Here is a 16577-nt window from a genome sequence, read left to right on the forward strand (position 1 = left end):
CTGCAGATTTGTGTATCTGTAGGGGTTGCAACCAATCCCCCAGGATCCCAAGGGATGACTATAGTGCATCTAATTGATTTAATTTTGATTTTGATACTATCTTATATTTTGTCTCATTTTGTTATGTTCAGTTGTAGTGAAAAAAAATTTTTTTTCTTTTCCGTTTGGGAGGAGGTTAACAGGGAGGATCCTCGCTGAGAAAGAAGCATGTCTTTGACAGTCTGTGGGTGGGTGGTTGGTCACGTGGCGGTGTTGCCCCCGGTGTGTGTATTTACACCCTCCACGTGTAGACCGTGTTGCTGAACGTGACTTTCCGGTGACTGGAGTGTAAGTAATTTTGTCTTAGTTTTCGGTATCACTCCAGGAATAGTACAATCTTCCGTCCGGAGAACTCTGTAGATATCAGTGTTCCACTTAATAGAGGTTTGCTCTGAACTGCTGCCTTTGGGAAAAGCATTCCAGAAGCAAGGCGTTTTGAGCCCCTTTTGCCTTGCAGGCTCCGCTGGATAACTGTGACAGGGGACTGTATCTGAGGCAGTGTCGCTGCCTGTCACGGGTAATACATGACAATAAGGAAGCTGTCTCTCACGGAACTGTTGGTGGGAGAACTCCATTTAAAAGGCAAAATTTCTGAGTGAAATGATAAGAACTCCATTTCCCTGACACATTTTCTGCTTTTCTTCTTTTTCAAAGAGTCTGTCCTTAAAAGACTTCTGAAGTGTAAGTGATCTAAGATATTAGCCATTTCCTCCTAAATTAAAAATGAAGCAAAATAAGGGAACAGCATTAAAAAAAAAAAAAAGAAAAAGAAAAATTGAGAAGAGCTTGAATAAAAATTCCAGCCTGTACGACCAGGGATCAAGCTTCCTGTATGCCAGGTGTTTAATTTATCCATATTGTAGCACGTGTCAGAATTCCTTTCCTTTTGAAAGCTGAATTGTGGTCCACTGTACATCACATTTCCTTTATCCATGCATCTCTGATGGACTCTTGGCTGCCATTTTCTTTGGAAGGTCTCATGTTCCTCTACAACCCGGCATCATCTCCGTGGGCCCCTGACTGCCTCCCTGCCTACACCTGTCACCCAGACATCCTGGACAGTCCTTACTTTTTTTTTTTTTTTAAATCAGCCTTTCTAAGAGGCTCTTAATGTGCTTCCTTTGCCCACTAACAGGTTTCTATGTATCTTTCAAGACTGAGCTGGGATCTTGCCTTCTCTGAAAAGTCTCCCCAGGCTGTCCTCAGCTGGAAGTGATCTATTTCTTCCCCGAAATCCTACAACAGTTATTGTCGGCAACAATCTTGTCGGCAATGAATCGTGCACTGTTTTATGACATCTCTGCTACTGTCTGGGACTGTTACTGAGACATTTCATTTAACTTTTCACAATGATCTCTTCCTGCTCTAACTAGATGATTAACTCCACAAAGAGCACGTGTGTCCTGTGAATCTTTGTACCCACTGCCTCCCGTCCCACCCACATCTTTGCATAATAACTCACACAGATGTATTTAATACACGTTTAACATTCCCATTTAAAAGCGATGAACCTGATTGTGCTTTAATTCAGTGAAGTGGCTGGTCAGAAGCCAACTTCCTAAATCATTTTCATGCTGATTTCCTCGTGAACGGCTTCAAAAAATATGGTCAAACAAAATGCAAGAGACAGAAATCTTTCTGTTAGCATCCAGTGTTAATGGGCACATTTATCTTTGAGAGAGAAGGGAGATTACTATTAAATGTCTTATTTTTAACGTCTGTGTTTCAGTTAAAGCATTCTTCTACATGGTCTTGGATTAGGAAGTTGACAATGGTATACGCTCTTGGCAGGACCCCAGAGATGATGTTTCTATTTAAACCCATCTGATTAGAGGATGTCTTGACCTTTTTAGGTCTGAAATCACTGTACAATGCTTTCTGTCACAGGGATTCTTTAAGTTAATGGAAATTGTTACGTCTCTGGTGTTGTTCAGAATGCCACGGGGTCCAGGTTTTAGATGGGCATTTTGTTACTGAATTGCTTGTTCTGCACAGTGATGCATTTTGTATTTATTCTCATGCCTCCTCCCCATTTTTCCTGAATAAGCAAGCATCAGTAATACATGCAGCTATATGTAACAGACACCTGACTCTCAGTGACCTAAACCAACAATATGTTTTTCTCACATCATAAATACAGAGGCAAGCATTTGTTGGGGTTATTTCAGCTGCTCAATGAGGTCAGCAAAGATCTAGGCTTTTTAAATTTTTTTTTTATTTTTTTACTTGACTATCTTTTGCATTGTGTCTTCAAGTTTGTTTTGTCGAGCTCCAAGCATCCCCATTAAGTTCAAGAAGAAGGAGGTGGGAGGTGGGGTGAGCAAGAGACTTCTCTTCTGTCTGTCCCTATTTTTGTTGTCATTAGTGGAGGTACTGGGGATTGAACCCAGGACCTGTCCCTGCTAAGCATGCCCTCTGCCACTGAGCTGTACCCCAACCCTTGCCTGTCCTTTTTTATCAAGAAAGCAGAAACTTTCCCCAAAGCTCCCAGCAAATTTTCCCTTATGTCTCATTGGCCACAAGTGGGTCATATGGCCCCCTTAGCTGCAAGGGAGGCTGTCAGGGTACTTGCATTTCAAGATCAGTAGCAGAGGCCACCAAGGGGAAGGAGGTTAGTGACGCTGTTGCTAATGATATGGGCCACAAAATATGGGTGACATTGCCTGAGAGAAAAACGAACAAACAAAAATTGTTTAAGAGTTGGTCCTCCCCTCCTCACCTGTAATTTTATCTCCTGCAATATCATAGCGAGTATGCAAGGTGTGACTCATATCACTACTTTAAGGGAATTAAAAATAGACCAGCTTGTGATATAAATCAGGCTGGCTTGGTTAGCTGCAGCTGAACCAATCAAGCAGCCTGTCTGGGTTTTGTAAATTAGAATATGACAGTGTCCCTTCTTACTTAATGCCCCTGTGTTAAAATGTAATAAGAGGTGTTGAATGGAGTCAAGTCACAGCAGTGTATTTCAGGAGGATGGAATGTTCGGCCCTCATCCATCAGTGGTCCAGGCAGGCTGCTGGAAAGGTAGCATCTGGGTTCTAATGAAGACTGGGACCATCTTCTGGGGCCTGCTTGTTTCTTGCTTCTTTTCCATGGAATTTGGACAGTGGGTTTTCTGTCTAACCCCACATGAGGCTGGTTGGCCGTCTTCATTGTAGAGTTAGTGCCTTTAATTACCTACGGCAGCCCTAGAAGAGGCCATAAGTGACAGAGCATCACCATTTAGACAACACATGTCAGCGCTGATTAGCGCGGCTGGTTAGAGCCAGGACTAATGAGGCCGAGGTCACGGACTCGCCCGGCAGCCCAGGTAGCCTGGCCATTCTCCATCCTGCTGCCCCAGCCCGGTCAGCTGCCTCCCAGACACTCGCTGCCTTCTGGAAGGGGGCCAGAGAGGCACCAGCTGCAGCCAGCACTGGCTCCTTTTGTTTAAAACCAAACAAAATAAAAACAGGGTCTGTAATGTACCACCCTCTGTGATCCCTCTCTAGGAATATCAGCATTAATTATTTACATTTAATTTGTTAGCCATTGGGTGGTTAATTTTTTTTAAAACCCACTGATTTATTAGCATTTTTATAATAAGCCACATTTACTGTCTATTAATGAGAGTTCAAATGGATCAACTATTTAATTTTCTTAATAAAATGGATCAGAAAAGTATCGTTTAGGAGAAAGTCCACACTGTGAGCGTGTTCTCTGCATGTTTTGTGACCTTGTTTTGTGGGACTGACTTCAGTGCTCCCCCAGCAGCTCTGACTTTGAAGAGCGGGACGCGAGTCGGGGTGGGGGGAGGTACAGCGGGGTTTCCGTGCAGCTCCAAATATCACAAACTGATGATGACGAAGTCCGCTGCGACCCATCACCGCACTTTTCAGCTATATCCCCAGTGATGCTCACCAAGGCAGGCTGGCGCCATGTCACGCCCACAACGAGCGTGAGGAAGGGGCAAACTGAGTTAAGAGACGTGCCAGGCAGATACGCACCTGTAAGTAAATCCAGCCCTTGGCTGCCGAATACAATCTTCGCTGCACGTTTTGATTAAGCAGTTTTAAGAGGGAAGTTTCCGAAAGGCAGGTCCAGCTTGTGAAATTCACAGAAAGGACGTACTGAGCAGCACTGTGACATGAGCCTACCCCACCAAGCTGCCCCCCACCACACCAAAGAGGGGAGTTCTTTGCCAAACGTCATGGCACATTCTCACTGAGTAACGGATGTGCAGGCACAGATAGGATTCAGCATGCAGCGGTCCTCTCCCATCACAGAACCCACGGGTTAAATAGGGTCTGGGGTGCGTGTGGCGAGGAGCCGCGGAGGTGGAGGCCTGGATCTGAGCTCCAAGCTCTGCGCTTTGCAGCCTGGAAGCGGGTCTCAGAGCCAGAGAGGATCACAAGAGTCAGTCCCCCGACCCCTCCATGCCGCCTGGGGAACCCTGTTTAATGAGTAAAGGATTAGCTGATTCAGCCCCCGGCGGTGGTGCAGCCAGTGAACTTGGTGCTTCCGAACGCTCAATGTGATTTGGTCCAATTAGGAAGTCGGCTGGAGCCTCGGGCGCGGGCAGCCCTCCCTGGTACCTGCTGTCTGATGCTTTTCCAACTTGCTTTCGTGCGATCACTCCGCTGAACTGGGATGATGTTTCAATTTAGACTCCTGCTCAGTCAGGACTCAGAGCCTGATTGTCTGAGAGTGGGCGTCCTGCCTGTTACGGCTCTCTCTTCCTGCCTGTCCTCTCTTGGACACGACCGTGACACTGCTCACTGGCCAAGTGAGTTGTTAGTGTCTCCCGGCTGCAGTTGGCAGGCTTCCACTCTCGCAGGCACGGCAGTGGGTTTGCAGGGGAGGATTCTAGGCTGTTGAAATGCAAGCGTGGTGCCTGTGCGCTCGGAGTCTTGTGGCTCCGGGTGAATCTGTGTTCATGGGTGAGCAGCTTCGCGCGGTTGTTGCTGAAGAACATTACAGTTCACGATCGTCCCTTCTTGAACCTCCACGTGCGCAGACTTCTGCAGCTTTAGAGACAGAGCCGGGATGAGAACGCAGCTTCCCAACTATGAGCCTGCGCCAGGATACTGGGCTAAGTGGCACGAGCTAAAGCAGGCACGTGGGTACCGTTGTCTGCAGCTTTCCACCCACGGCTGGATTTCTAGCCTCCCTCTTACCCTCCTATTCTTGATGCTCTGGCCTTGCTGGCCTCTGTTGCGTCTCCTGAACATTTTTTCCCAGGTCAGACTGCAGCAAGACTCGCTATTTCTTCTTCCTGGATGGGAGTGTCCTCCCCTCCACTCTTCCCATCACGGAACTAGCTCAAGTCTTACTCTTCAGAGAGACTCAACCTGACTCCCCACCCTGCTGCAACCTCACCCCCCAGTTACTGTTACAGCTCCCAGTAGTCTGCCTGGCAGGGGTCATGTCCTATGGTGCCTGGGAGCACCATCCTATGGTTTCTCTGTGAATGATGCCCCTACAGAATGACCCTCAGAAGCTTTCTTATCTTAGAGTAGGGCTGATCATGGTCAGACCAGGTGCAGTGGAGGCAGATTGTTAAGTTCCAGACACTGGACTCATCTTTTCCTGGGGTGGGGCATGTGCTGGGGGACAGGGCAGTTCCAGCTTTGGAGACACAGTGCGAACTCAGAGTTGCACAGTAATTGGGGCCAGTGAGGATGGAAGGGAGGGAGAGCCACTGGTTTTCCAAGAGTCAGTGAGCAGGTCAGGGGACAAGTCCATGGTAAGGGTGACTGGAGGCTCAGAGAGATGAGAGATTGCAAGATGAAAAAGTTCTGGAGGTGGGCTGCACACCAGTGTGAAGACACTGAGCTGTACACTTACACATGATTAAGAAGGTCAGTTTTATGTTGTATGTGCTTTGCCACGATGAACAATAAAACCCAAAGAGCTGCCCCGCCCCTGGAGTGGTCATCAGGGGCCACAGCGTGAATTTTCTCAACATTTTGGGTGAACTTCTGAGCTGTCCTCCTGACTTAACCCCTCCCCACTCCGCCCTGCTCTGTCTCTTCCTGTAGTCACGTGGTCCCCAGCCATCTTTGCGCTCAACCCAAGAATCCAAGGAAGCACGTACTCAGCTTCCTGCTTTACGCCTTGGTTCCTCCTGACGCCACTTCTCTGCCCGAGGGTCCTGGACTTTCTCAGGAAGACTCCTGTTTCACCCAGGACCCTGGGACCCTGCAGTGCAGACACCTCCCCCCCCGGGAACACCCCTCAGCTCCCTGGGCTTGGCCAGGTGTCTTGCCCGCGTGGCAGAAAGACAATCATAACGCGACAATGTGGGGAACCTGGGCTCGCTCTGGACCCCGTTTTCCTGAGAATTCGAGGCAGAGACAAATTTCTATTCTCACTTAGTAATTGCAGTTGCACAGGCTTGGGGTTACTGCGAATGGAAAGCAAATGGGCTAAGAATCAAGAAATAAGCACTGGAACAGCCGGCACCACGCAGTACAGCCAAGAGGCCACTCTGCCACTTTATGTGGATAGAGACCATCGTTTGTAGAAAGATTTGCAAAAGTCTCACCAGCCCAGAGACACGATGCCCCACTAGGCTTTCCAGCGGCCCTGCCCTCCCCGCCGGGATCAGCTAAGTGGCTGCCCAGGTGGGAGACATCGGTACAGATGGCTGCCCGAGGCCCAGGCTTGTCTCCTTGGTAGGAGAGAGATTTCGTTTCATCTTCACTTTCTTGTCTGGTACTCCACCCTCAGAGATGCTCTCAGGTTCCAAAATGCTTCCGTGTGCAGCTCCCCAGACCTCCACAGCCTTGCTGCCCACCATGGCCCAGATCACAGGTGGTGACAGCCTGGAACAGGGCCGCTGCGGGCGAGGAGCCCGGAACAGCGGCTCTTGACTCAAGGAGAAAGAAGTGGCTGTAGAGAGTGACGTTTCCCGGGGCTTACTGACCCTGGTCCCCGGGCTCATCTCGCCCTTTCTCCTCCAGGGAGAGTGTCAGCCCATCATACATTTACATGAGGGGCCTCTTCTCCACGGATCACGCCACCCCCTTCCCCATGGCTAAAAGGCAATTTAATATGCAGAGGCTTTGCTAGAACAGCATTAGGTTATGACACGAGGAAATGGAAAGGAAAAAAAACAACCTCAGCCCAAACTCTGCCCTTCAGCTGTCCTCCTGAAAGAGTGCACTGCCGTCGGCCAAGGACGGAGTGAGTGGTTTGGGGCTCAGCGAACCGGAGGGAAACTGAGGCCACTTCCACTGGTGGTGAAGGACTGTCAGGACTCACACGAGTTCTTAAGTTCAAGTTTGGTCGAGGGCTTGAGCGGCTCAGACGTCCACTCCCTCGGGCTGGCAGGCACGGTGGGACCTTTCCAGACAGGACAACCTCTCGGAGGCGGGATGGAGAGGCGTGCTCAGCCCCTGCACTCAGTGGAGACTACCCCACTTAGCCATTAAATGTCACCGCAGCCCATTCGCACAGGAGACAGAATCTACATCTCGCCGTAAAAAAGGTGATGAAATGAAAGAAGTTGTGAAATGACATTTTTTTCTCCAGCAGGTTTGTCATATCTCCTGCATGGAGGAAAATTGCTTTCTGTAAATCTTGGTCCAACAGAACAAAAACACCTATTTCTTTCCAGTTGGGGAGACAGCCATTCTCGTCGCATAATGAACGTATTGTAAGCTGTGACTTTTACAAAGTCTGAGGGAAACCAATCTGAAATCTTGACAGATATGATCTTTCCAGGATGCACTGTTCGTTGACGGTGGCGAGAGACCTCAATTAATTTATGAGCGGGGACAGCGGGATGTGACCCCTTGTGCGCAGTCGAGGTGGAGCTGTCCCTGTCTGCGTTTATGTTCTGGTAATTTAAAAAGATTTATATTAAGCTTTTCTTTCATTTTGAGAGTAGATTAAAATTCTAATGGAAACCATTTGTATGCATTTGTTGAATTGAATAGTATTTATGGCTGTGTTAAAAAAAATGCTGCAAAATCCTGCTGATAATAAAGTCAGTGAAGCAAGAAAAAGTGTAAAAACAGGAAGGAAAGGCTGAATAGAAACCATACTGTATTATACAAGTATAATGAGAGAGCCAAGCCGGGCAGAACGGGGCCGGGATTAGGCCCCCGAATGGATAGTTTTCCTTCTTTAGTGTAAGGTTTTTATAGCCTTTTTATGACTTAAAACCAAATTTACATTTTGAAATAGGCCAGATCGATTCTCGCAGACCCCATGGCCATATCGTCCTCTTCCATCGTTCTTGATCCCCTCCCAGGGTCCAGGACACACGGGCGGGAGGGAGAATCTAAGCTGAGAAGAGATGCTGATCCCAGGAAAAGAGGACACATGGCACGGAAGGCCGGAGCTCAGCAAGTAAAGGGCACGTCTGAGGTCAGGAGGGCCAGCAGGTGGAGGGGAGGTAACCCTGGCACCTTCTGGGCAGGACCAGGGACGTCCTGGTGCTTGGATCTGTCCGTGCGCCCCTGGTGTCCACATTCATCACTGTGGCCCTTTGACCAGTACCTGGACTTGAGCCACCACGGTCGCCCCCACGGTGAAGGGCAGGGTGCACTCAGCGGCTGTTCGCCGGGAAAGCAGTGCCCATGACACGAGATCTGTGAACACAAGCATCTACAAAGGCTTTCTCCTGTCACTTTCCCCAGGGGACAGAAAGTCAACCCTCCTAGTTTGCTGGGAGGGTAGAAAAAGCTGGCATTCTGTCGAATGGCCATCCATCCCAGGGCCGAGAGAGGGCGGCTCACCGGGAAACTCACGTGGTCTCGGAAACGGCATCTTGGCGTCAGGGAAGCAGCAAGCGTGATGGTTAACAGCTCCAGGTGAGGGTAGGATGGAAACTTGCTGAGAGCCCACACCGCTCTGTTCCTGGGCTGTTATTTTTTTTCTCCCCGTTGGAAGAATGATCTGTAACAGAGCTGCCAGGATGTCACAAAATGCCTTACGATGCTTTAGAGCGGACCGTGCTTAGCGAATTTCACAAATGTGAAGCTGTATCGCTGTCCACAGAAGCCGGCACGGAAAATCCGGGGCATCTTAAGAAAGTACCGTCTTCTCTCAAAATTACACCCAAGCTGGTGTTTTCCGAGGCAAATAACACACTCGTACCGCCCAAAGCACAGCCCCCTTCAGGGCACTGAGTCTCACCCATCTGGGACTCTGGTCACTTCTTCTCTATTTAGTGATGTCATGCCCGTGAGGCCAAAAATTGGGTCCCTCTGGCCAACTGTGTACCCTGGGCGTCCAGCACAGTTCCTGGCACACAGAAGGTACTCAGTACATATTTGTTGAGCTAAATAGATACGTTCTAGGCCCCATGGGGGATATGACGTGAGTGAGACAAGGCTCCTGAGGGTCACAGGGTTAAAACCTCAGCCAGAGTGGGTGGAATCGTGCACTGAGGAGGCACCCAGCTCAGGTCCTCAGCTTAAGTTTAAGTGCCTAGTGACACATTTTCGACATCTACTTTTCTATTAACTGCTTTTCACCCCCAATATCAGAACGCAACTTTACATAATTTAACAGAAACCCATAAGCCAGTTGCTAAAAGCTTTACATATTTCTGTCCTCATTGGATTCTCAGTTAATCCTAGAAAGCAGGGGACATTATGATCATCAGCTCATTCAGACTCTGTCTGCCGTCCTGACCCTTGTGTCCTTGCTGGCACGGAAGTGGCAGCCCCGTAAGTGTTTGTCGAGTGAATGAAGACAGAGAGAAGCAGTGCAGGAGGGGCAGTGCCGGTGGGGAGGGGTCCCGAGGTGGGAAAGATTCCCGTGTTCTCTAAAATGACAGGTGGACGTGGCTGCTTCACAAGCTACAATGGGGGAAGTGGCGGGGTTCTGGAGATGCTGGTGGGAGGGGATGCTGGAGCAGTTACTCACGAGTGAGGAAGAACTGTTGGTGGGTTTTATGTAGAATGGAGGCAAGGTCATATTTATTTTTCCTGTTTATTGTTAAAAATCAGAAATATATACAAACAGTCTGAAAAATAAAAATCACTCATAATCTTATTTCCTAGAGATAGCCACTGTTACTATTTTAGTGAGTGTGTGTACTTCTCCTTTCAAAGCTGGGATTATTCTTTTTTTTTTTTTAACTTTTTTTTATTGAGTATTAGTCATTTTACAGTGTTGTGTCAAATTCCAGAGTTGGGCACAATTTTTCAGTTATACATGAACATACATATATTCATTGTCACTTTTTTTTTTCACTGTGAGCTACCATAAGATCTTGTATATATTTCCCTGTGCTATACGGTGTAATCTTGTTTATCTATTCTGCATATGCCTGTCAGTATCTACAAATTTTGAAACCCCAGGCTGTCCCTCCCCAACCCCCACCCCCTTGACAACCACAAGTTTGTATTCTGTGCCTATGAGTCTGTTTCTGTTTTGTATTTCTGTTTTGTTTTTTTTTTTTAGATTCCACATATGAGAGATCGCATATGGTATTTTTCTTTCTCTTTCTGGCTTACTTCACTTAGAATGACATTCTCTAGGTCCATCCATGTTGCTGCAAGTGGCATTATTTTATTATTTTTATGGCTGAATAGTATTCCATTGTATAAACATACCACAGTCAAAGCTGGGATTATTCTTTATATACTACTTTGAAACTGGCTTTTTCCCCTTAATATGGATTTCCCCATGTCATTAACTAACCTTCTAAAAGCATGGTATTTAATGACTACACAGTATTCTATCACATTACTGTAAGTAAATTTATTTAACCAATTCCCTCTAACTGGACAATTCTTATGTCCCCTCAATATTTAGTTATTAAAAGTATAATAGCAGTGCCTTCTATGCAATGAGCAGTCAAGATTTATTGAATAAGTAAGTGAATGAATGAACGATGCAGAGAACATTCTCACACATAAATCTTTCTCTGTATCTCTGATTGCTTCTTTACAAAAATGATTCTTGCAACTGAAAGTGTTGGGTCAAAGGCTGTATTTTTTTTTAATGGCTCTCAATACAGATGGCCAAATTGCCTTTCCAAAGGTTGTGAAAGTTATAACCCCACCAGCAATATATGAGTGCATTATTTCACTGCATCAGTAGTGGCATTGTAATTTTTAAATCCCTTATTTGCATTTTAGAAAAGTTTCCGTGGGGAAAGGGAGGTAGCAGTTAGGGGGTCTTGTGAAGTTCAGGCAAACAATAGTAGGAACCTAACTTTAGCCACAGAGGTTACAGAAGAATGAAAACAGGTCCAAGAGCTACAACAGGACAGAGAATCTACAGGACTTGGATGCAAAAGGTGGGAAGAGATGTTAGAACAGCTCCAATGCCCTCAGCTGATGAATGGATAAATAAAAGGTGGTATGTCCACATATTATTCAGCAATGAAAAGACATTATGCACTGATATATGCTATAATATGGATAAACCTTGAAAACACTATGCTAAGTGAAAGAAGACAGTTACAAAAGACCTCATATCGTAGGAGTCCATTTCTATGAAATATCCAAAATAGGGAAATCCATAAAGACAGAAATAGATCAGTGGTTGCCTGGAGGGTGGGGGTGAGGGCAGGTGGGGAGGAAATGAGGAGAGACTGCTAATGGCATTGGAGTCCTTTTGGACGGATGAGAATGTTTGAAAATTGATGGTGGTGATGTTTGCACAAATTCTGTGAATATACTAAAAAACACTGAATTGTACACTTTAAATAGGTGAGCTGCATGGCATGCGAACTATATTTCAATAAAGCTTTTTTTTTTTTAAAGAGAAACAGGGAATAATAACACAATGAGATCAGGAAAAGAAGGAGCAACTAAACCCGACAGACCACCTCCTCCAGTTTTAGGAACCGAGAATTGCAAAGCGACAGCCCCTGGATGAAAGCAGGGGCATCTCGCAGCCTTAATGAATAAGCCGAGTACTTGTTCCACAAAGAGGGCGAAGACTGTGGATTCCACAGGATCACAAAGCTTCGTTTCCAAATAAACCATGAATATGATGGTCCAAGGGGAGCAGACCAAGGGCCAATCCAAAAAAGGGTTCAAAAAGACCGTAGATCTTTGCTGGCGAAAGTATTAAAAATAAAGCAGCAAAACCAAAGACACTTCACAAGAACCTGAAATGTAAAGAAGAGCAACTTGAGCTGGCCAGTGTTGCGGGAACTGGAAGGAGATGGTGCTGGCACCTGGAAGTATGTGGCCAGGTGTGTTTCCCTGTGATGAACTCAGACGCCCATCAGGGCACCCAATGAAAATCCACGTCGAAAAGTGTCCTCCAATGGGAGGTGAAAATTATTTTCATTTGAAGGGGAAGAGAAAAATAAACAGAAGACGCCAAATGGACTCTCAGATATTTTACTATGAATTCATACTTTGAAGGGAAAATAAGAAAACCGAATTCATGATGACTGATTAAAAACACATCATCATGCTTCCATATCTTGGCAATTATAAATAATGCTGCTGTTAATAGTAGGGTGTATGTATCTTTCTGAATTAATTCTTACTTTGTGGTTGGCTTTATTCCTTTGATATCTATGTAAGTTTAAAAAGCTAAAGCTCTAAACGTTCTTAGAAACAATGAACAGTACATATATGTAAATTTTAAAAGTATGTACAGTATATTGTGTATATGTATTTACATACAGTATTGTATATATGCAGTCAGATTATAAGAATTCTACCTCATAAAACTGAAAAACGAAAACAAAAACAAAACCAAAACCAAAACAAACAAAAAACCCAAAAACAAACAAACAAAAAACATCATTATTTGCCAGCAGAGATCAAAAGCTGGCAAAATTGTGGTGCCTTAATTTGGGGGGAACTCTGCTCACCCCAGTCAACAAATCTTGGACCTCTTAGCCACTGTCCCCTCCCTCCAGGCAGTCTTGGGGACCCTAGTTTCTGAAGCCCCCTGCTTCGGACAGGCTTGTGAGACAGATGCTCTGCTTTGTGGCATTCCAAATCTTAGCTGCTCCCCAAGGCCTGATCGATTCTAGAGAGGAAACCTGAGAGATTTCTGGCAGAAGAGAGAGGCACACAGCCTTGAGGAGGAAGTTCAAGTTTGATGAAAGAAAGAGAAAGATGGGCTTGGCTCCTAACAAGCATACAATTTTATTAGTTCTGTAGTCTTTCCTCTGGAGAAGACACCTCTTGCTGCCTTTTCTTGGGGAAGGACTCTTCTATTTTATTGTGGAGGAAGGAAGAAGAGGAAGCTGGTGGGCTTTTCCAGCCTCCTGCCGTCTGGTGGGTCAGCATCATTTCATAGACAAGGAGACTCCAGTGTGCAAATGTTTATTAACTCACCCTGGGCCTGAATTCAAACCCAGCTAGGACCTCCAAGTTCACGGTCTTTCCATCACTCCCCACGGCCTCCCAAGAAAAACGGCTTCCCCTTTTCCCTTCCTGCCAGAGAAATGAGCTTCCCCTGTTTCCTCTGGGGGGGAATGTGGGAATAAAATGACTTCGTGTTAGCAGGTAATTCATGCTGCTGGCTGCACTGAATTATTTTGATAGGTCCAGGCTGTCTGACTTCTGGAGGTGCTTATTTATGGCTTGTTTCCTGGTCCAGGGCAAAGGTAAAGTGGACGCCCACTCTGCTGGATGATCTCAGACGCTGGACCCCACAAAAGCTGAGAGAAGACTGATGAATGGGATTCAAACTCACTTCTGCCATCCTGGGTCCTTGCTGGGTTAGAACACCGTGTGGGTCCACGTGGCTGAGATTTTTGTGAGAAGCCTGGGGTGCTGGGGTCACTTTCTCCAGGGGCATTTCTAGGACTTGAGTCTGTTAGAACATGGGGGCCTGTGTGCTTAGTCACCAGGTTTGAGGCTGGTCCTCCTGGGAAACCCAGGACAGGCCGCTCCTTCAGTGAGACCCAGAGTGCGACCAGCAAGTCTCCCAGGGCTGTTTCCTGTCCTCAGCCTCGCCTCCTGCCATTCTCCAGTGTAGCTGCTGCTTTTTCCCTCTTTAGCTGCTGTCACCAGAAACACACACAAAGATTTTTCCAAGTGTGGTTTTAAAGCAGGGATTCTTAAATTTTCAGAGGACCAAGAACCCCTTTGGCAGTCTACGGATCCCTTCCCAGAACAATATTTTTAAATGCATAAAATAAGATACGGAGGATTACAATGGAAAGCAGTTTTATTGACGTACAATCATCAAAATGTTTTTAAAACTCACTTGTGATAGAGAAAATATGTACTTTTTAAAATTAATGAGTTAAATAACAAGATCCAGCCTGGGTTTAATAACCACCATAATTTTGAAACAGCGATAGGGTAAATAATATTTTGAGATATTTGCAGCAACTAGACATGAAAACATCTGTGATTTCTGTTGGGAATAAACCACAGACACTGCTAATACCACCGTGGTTCAGCGCCCGCGTTTATAATGAAAGGAAATGCTAAATTTCAGCTAGGGGTTAGTGAGAATAAAGATGTAATTTGGTTTCTTACCCAACTTGAGGGTCCCCCTGAATTCCCAGAACTCCTGGAAAAAAGCCTAGCTTTCTACCCTCAAGATTTTTTAAAGAAATAACTTATTTATTTATTTATTTTTTTTTTAGTTATTTTAATTGCTCAAAGACTTGATTTCTCTGGTTCATCCTCTCTGCAAGCTCAGAATTCTTTCCTCAGTCTTTTGAACACCTTTCCTTTCTTTTTCAAAAAGCTCATTTCTTCTCTGGGCTCTGCAAACACAAGGAGAAATGCCAAGAAACACCTTGGAAATATGCAATGGACAGGAAATGGGGGAGGAGCTACTATTCATGTTAGGTAATCTCTCTATGACAGGGTGTCTTGTCCCCTCTGTGCACCTCTCGCTAATTCATCCTCCTCAGCTTGTTTGCTCGTCTCTTGTCATCATGAATGGCTGGCATCTGTATCCTCCCTCCTCTGGCATTTGGGGTCCTCCTGCCCTCTTGAGCCCCTCGCCTGTGAATCAGGCAGTGGCCCCAACCTTTTTGCCTGCAGAGCCCCTAAAAGAATTTTGAAACACTGTGTATCTCTTCACACATCTTTACATAAATAGCTCAAATGTTTAATTATGTTGAAATCGTATTAAAAGGTTTATTTGCCAGCATATTTTATATTGTCTACCTCTTTTAAATACATATTTTATTAAAACCTTGGAGCTGCAGATTTTAGCTCATCCAATTTATGTAACAGAAATGACAAAGCCAGTCTTCACTCTCACGTCAGTCATCGAAATCAAACATTATTTCGCAGAAGAAATAGGAGTCCCCATGACGGACCATTTCAGTTCTGAATGTGAATCCCGATACGGCCAGGATGTGGCCTCGGATGGAGGGGAGGTAGCTGGTGGGTGCAGAGATGGCGGGTGGTGGGGAAGGTAAACTGCGCCCGTCAAAGTCTGCCTGAAGCTCTCCATGCCCCATCCTCAGGATGCCTTTAGCAACAGAGCATTCTGGAATTGTCCCTTCTTTGGTGTGCCAGAGATATTTACACTCCTGAGCGATTCAGGATAAGTGACAGGAAAGCTTTCCTTTTTTTTTCTTCTAGTTTTATTGAGATATGATTGATACACAGCACAAGTGAGTTTAGGGTAGACAGCATAAAGACTGGCCTACAGACATCGTGAAATGCTCATCACAGTAGGTCTAGCACACGTCCATCCTCTCATATAGACACAATGTGAGCAAGGTCTGGCTTTTGTTCACTAAAGAGACAATTGCACAAGGGGATGGAGTCGAGGGTAAACACAGCATGACGCCAGCATATTCTTGGACCAAACAATTTTAGGAAGTTGAGAACCTGGATTCCCTTAAAGCAGCCCAGGTCCACTAAAAAGGTGTTGGGGGCTATGGTTTCTTTGCAGACTCATGAAATAAAGAAAGAGGCTTATTCCCTGCTTCATTAACGTCTTGATATCAACCAGCATTTTTCACTTCTTCAGTCACCAGGTAATCACTGAGCACCCACCCTGTGCCGATGCTGTGCTGGCTGTTGGGGGCAACCAACCCACGGTTCCTGCCCTGTCTGCAGAATCAGGAAAATGGGACAAAGGCAGACAGGGACAGGGAGCCCACAGGGGAGGGTCTCAGCTCAGGGGACAGATGGGCTTCCTGGAGGACAGTGTCCACTGTAAGGCCAGAAGGACAGGCCTGAGCAAACCGCTAGGTGGGGGAGGGGCAGCAGGAGGGGAGGGGGGCTCTGCGGACCGAGGACCCAGCATGGCCAGAGGCCCGGCGGCTGGAGAGGGAACACGAAAGAACAGGATGTGCCAGAACGGGTCCATCCCTCAGACAAAGTGCAGGAAATCATAAGGCCCTTTTAGTCCACCGCCTGCAAAGCAGAGAAACAGAAATATCAAGGCCACACACTAAAATTAGTGACTGGTGTTGAATTATGATCCCAGCATCTCAGCAGGAAGGCCAGAGCCGTGACCTCTCTTCATGAGAGGTGCTATTTATTCTAGCAGTTTTTTTATTTCAAGGCATTTAATCGCTGTCAATTAACTAAGCCTCTAAAGATGCAAACGTGCAAGGTGGAATGATCTCCGGTTCAGAGGGTGGGAGAGTCGGTCCAACAAGGCTGCACAGTCAGCCTCAGATTAGCTCCAGC

This window comes from Vicugna pacos, chromosome 26 (genome assembly GCF_048564905.1).
Source record: "Vicugna pacos chromosome 26, VicPac4, whole genome shotgun sequence".
Lineage (NCBI taxonomy): Eukaryota > Metazoa > Chordata > Mammalia > Artiodactyla > Camelidae > Vicugna > Vicugna pacos.